This window comes from Brassica oleracea, chromosome C9 (genome assembly GCF_000695525.1).
Source record: "Brassica oleracea var. oleracea cultivar TO1000 chromosome C9, BOL, whole genome shotgun sequence".
NCBI lineage: Eukaryota > Viridiplantae > Streptophyta > Magnoliopsida > Brassicales > Brassicaceae > Brassica > Brassica oleracea.
In genome coordinates, this window is record NC_027756.1 from 22945356 (window position 1) to 22950388 (window position 5033).

Below are 5033 nucleotides of genomic sequence, written 5' to 3' on the forward strand. Positions count from 1 at the left end.
AAAGTGTTTAGCAAAAGACAAAATTGGCTTTACACTTTTTAATACATTTAGGAAATCTCTCATTTTTAGTTAACTTCAACAATCAAAGGTTCTCTTCTCTTTCACCTTCTTTTGAAAGTTGAGGAATTTGATACCACAAATAAAGATGTCATTATCGAACAAAAACCCATCTTTCATCAAACTTTTAAGGCTCATGTCTCCAACACCATTGATCTGCACTACTGAATCTTTGTTTCCTACCTGAGATGTGATGATATAAATGGGAGTTTACACAGTAGGAACGGTGCATAAGAACACCAACCCGTGAATAAAAATTCAAAGAATAGCTCTATCATACAACATACTAACATGACTGGGGAACCAAAAAAAAAACTAAACAAAACAAAAGAGAGAAAGCAACCTCTCCAATCTTCTTCTTTCATCGTCTCCTCAAGTTTGGCGGGTATGACGTGTGTTATTCTTCAAAGAAATCAAGATCGATTATCTTGATATCTTCAACCGAATACTTCAAGTAGTTCTCAGGTTCTCTTCCACTCTCTATATGACCCCTGAACCTTCCAAGAAACGATTTATCTGTGACCTAAACCAAGATGCAGATTTACCTGTATAAGAACAGTTGCGAGTAGACCTAAACTCCACAAGTTCATTGTAAGAGGGGTACAGATTGTCATTAATAGCCTTGATTGCAAAAAGATCAGCTTCTAGCTCTCCAAGCTTGACCTGAAAGGGGAAATGAAGGAAATCAAGTATAGGGATGACGAAATGGGAAGCAATGACTGTCCAAGAAATTAAAAACAAAAGCAAGCATATGGGTTCACTTCAACATCATCCAAACATATCTTCTATGCCATCTCTGCCCATTTTTAATCTGAATAAAAAATCAAAGTTCAAAGAGAAACTTCAAATAGAAACATATTACAATGGACAATCATATATCTGGTAGAGAGATGATCACAGACAGAGGGAGAGCCTCCAAGAATCTAGTGAGACATACTTCGACGGTGGAGACGCAATTCAACGATTGAGTCAAATCGGCAAAGGAGAGTCGTTCAGATTGCTCTGAGTGACATCAAAACAGCTTATGGAATATATTGAACCCGCCTTGATAAGATGCTTGTACACAGTGGCTTATATGAGGGTTGACTGCAATACATAAAACAAAAGGAGTGAAAATCAACAAAAAAGTGAATTCGAAAGCATCTCCCATAAGCGAATTCAGAGGATTGTGTCAGAGAATGCTAACTTTTTTAAAGCCGCAGATAGACCTCCTTGGAGAAGATACATTTAGTGTGAGGATCACTGCTACAGCTGCAAGTAGCGCAAAGGCCACGGCAAACACTTCGGACTGAAAATCACAGATGAAAGAACCAGATGTATATAAGTAATGCTGTATGACTTTAGGGACTCAAGCCCGAGATGAAAAATGCAAGGAAAGGACGATTTTAAATGGAAATGAAAACACAGATGTAGCTAACATCCATAATAATTAATAACATTTTGGAAATTGCCAAAAGCGAACAGAGATGTCTTTTTAGATATATCACCTATATCAAAGTGCATTCAGACGCAAGAAAAAGAACAGAACAGCCTTCTTTTAACCTATTGATTTCTTACTCAGTATGTTCATAAATGCCATTAAAGAAACCATTTTCAAGCATGAATATCTGAAAGACGGACCACAACCATCGTTTTGGACACATATCTTACGTGACTACAACATTTAATGGTAAACTTTACAATATGGTTAATCGCATATCGGATCATAGACATCAAATGCTGCTCAGGCAAGACAGTAGAGAGCCATGAAACTAAAAAATAGAAGTATAAGAGAGCACCACATTGTATTGTTTATTGCTCACTGAATCAGTTCTCTGTGTTAAATCAAAAGCTAACAGCAGTCCACTGTCTAGGGATGCCTTAGCCTAAGCATCGTTCTAGAGAAACTCCCAAATCAACAAAGATACCACCTTTAAATTTAAAGCTAAGATTTTGATTACCTTTTTGACAGAGGGAGACCATGAAAGCATAAGCCCCAAGAACACAATGAAGAAAAACAGTCCCCACAGATCCCAATCCCTAAGCGCCTTCCCAGAACACAAACTCCCTATTCGGATTCGGAAACACCACCAGCTTCAGATTACTCACGATCATCGACAGATTCTTCTTCACAGTATCCCACACCGGCTCCGTCAACGTGTTCGGCGGAGAACCCGCTCCCACCGATCGTCCTCGAACTTTCGAGATGCTGAAGTTAACTGCCGGCAGAAGCGATGGAGGGGCTGGAACGGGCGGCACTTTCTGGGAGGTGGAGGAGGAAGACGGCGGAAGCGGAGGGAGGTTGGATTGGACGAATGGAGAGGAGGATGGGATGGGTATTGAGGGACGGATCGAGCTCGGTGGATGAGCGGGGAGGATGGTTCCAGGACCTGATTGGAATCCGCCGTTCATCTTGTTCTCGATCTCGTCGATGTTGATCGGGACGATTGGTAAAGATGAATCGTATCATTGTGAATCGTTTGGTTTCAGCCAGAGCTTTTTGATGTCGGTGAGATTTAGTTAATGAAACGTAGAGTTTCGAGATGGTGAGACAGGTGTCGCACTCAGCAGTTCTTTTGATTCTTCCGGTGACCGCTTGTGGGTCTTGTTTTTTTCTTTCACTGGTTGAAGGAGGAATCAGTGGATCACTAGGTGGTGGTTGCGGCGAGGATGGTTGGTGGTGTTTAAGCTGTTACAGCCGATATGAGTAAACTCGCCATTTTGGAAGACGATGGAGGGTCTTCAAAGATGCCTCCAGCAGTGGTTGACTACATCAACTTTTGGATCTCGACCGACTCAGCACCAAAGTCCTTCTCTCTCCCTTATTTGATGAGCCTCTTCGCTCATAGTCCTCTGTCTGCATTTAGTGACTAGATCCTTCAGATAGCAGGGTTTGGTTTGAGTATTTTGGGTATCCGGTAGTTCGGGTATGGAGGCTAGAGATCCATCTATTACACTACCTATTTTCGGTTCGGGTTAGATATATAGTTTCAGGTTAGGTTCGGATAGTAAAACTAGGAACCAAAAATATCCAGAAAATTTTGGTTCTCATTTGGTTTCGGTTTCGGTTTGGTTGTTTTGGGTAGTTCGGCTTATTCAAGTAAAATATCAGGTGTTTTGGGTATCGAATAACTAGGATGATTCTAATAAAAATCTTGTATTTTACGGATTACTTTAAATATTTCAGATAAAACTATCATGATACTTTAAGGTAGTTCAAATACTTTTATAATAATTTAGTTTTCTTTTAAATATTTTCTTATACTTTAAGTAGATTTTGTAAAATTTAAATATATATATATACTTATATTATATGCATATATAACTAATATTTTTATATATTCTGATACCCGTTTAGTTCTCGGTTTGGTTTCGGTTCGGTTCGGTTATTTCGGATATAAAAATAAAGAAAAACATTCGGGTATTTGAGGATTTCGGTCTGGTATTGGGTATTTCGTTTCGGATCTTCAGTTCCGTTTTTTTTTTTTTTGCGCAGGCCTAAAGTGGTGGTAAAGTGATCTTGGTCGGTGGTGATAGATGCTTTTGTTTTCTGGTGGTCGTGTGGTTGTTAGTGAGTTTTCTTGTTTGGTCGAGTTAAGTTTTTTGTGGATTGGTTTTTAATATTTAAAGCTTTTGTACTTTTTTCTTTCTTTTTATCTTTTTTATTTCTGATTTTTAATTTTTATTTTAACAAAATTCCAAAAATTTAAATGGAAAGCTTTTTATTTTAAAAAGTATGCAACCCAATTCTGAATAGTGAACCGAAATAACCCAACGTAATTAATGATCTTATTGTTTACATCTGGTTATTATTCTTGATAAACCGGATAATTTAAAATCCTAACCTAAAACCGGACTAGACATCCTAGTGAAAGCTACTGGAGCCATTATCTTGATTACATTATTAGAGTGATAAAGGTTTCTGAAAAATGTCTTCAAGTATGGAATAATCTGAAGAAGAGGTATAGGTTTAAATCGGCTTCTCGTGCTAGTAACAAACTTAAGCCATTGGCTTGTTGGATCACAACTGCCATTTCCTTCTAAACATTAGCAGCTTCTCGTCACAACGTTGCCACTATCTAAATCAACATCCAAACAAACTGACTCTCCATTCTTTCTTACCGACAAGTCCCGAGGGCTGCCTCTTTGATTCAGACACAACTTTCCCTTTTGAACAGTAAGATTCTGAGGTAAACAAACGCACAGACTTTCCTCCCTCATAAACTTCAAGAAGAAGAAGAGATGTTCTTCTGTTCGTGATAAAATTCCATGAGATGAAAGTATAAAGCTTTCTGGTCTGTTGCAAGAACCAAGCTTCAGTTGAAATAATAAGCTCCTCACGATTCAAAGGCCAGCCACAGGATGAAATATTATTTTATCTGGCTGAGTTTCCATAAGACCTGGTCCTGACAAAGTTTTTTTTATTTTATTTTAGTCCCCACCAATAATGTCAAAATGTAAATCTAATTATATAAAAGAGAGTTTTGTTCTCTCCTTCTTAGGACACGTAGGAATCCACATCGGAAATTCGAGCTATCTAGCGATGACACGTGTCCAAAAAAAGTTAAACTCACCGTTTCATTTATTCCCAAACGTGAAGGGCTTTGGTCGTTTAATGTGTTTGGGCTGGATAGACTTTAACATTGGCCCTTCTCTTGATCGAAAGTCCTCCTCTATGTAACTCCGCCGACCTGATCGCAGCTTCTCACCGTAGAAGAAACAGAGCCTGTTCAACTTACCCTCATGATAACTGGAGACGTTACGGAATGAGGCTCAATCGAAGGGTCGGCTTTAACGCAATCATTAACAGTAGCTTGGAAAACCTCTCATGAGTTGTCGTTTGCATTACTTCCTTTCGGTAAATCTTCGACTATAAAACGGTATGTTCTATCATCTCAAAATTATCAGTACAATCTTCTTCAACCACTGGCCGTGCTGCCGGCGTCTGAGACATGATTTCTGTTTTGTTTCTTTATTTTGTTAATATATTGCAGCCC

At 38.7% G+C, this 5033-nt stretch overlaps 1 pseudogene; it reads right to left on the bottom strand.

Moving 5' to 3' along the window:
• Positions 1 to 454: 454 nt before the first annotated feature.
• Positions 455 to 2513, bottom strand: LOC106314588 (annotated as a pseudogene).
• Positions 2514 to 5033: the final 2520 nt, after the last annotated feature.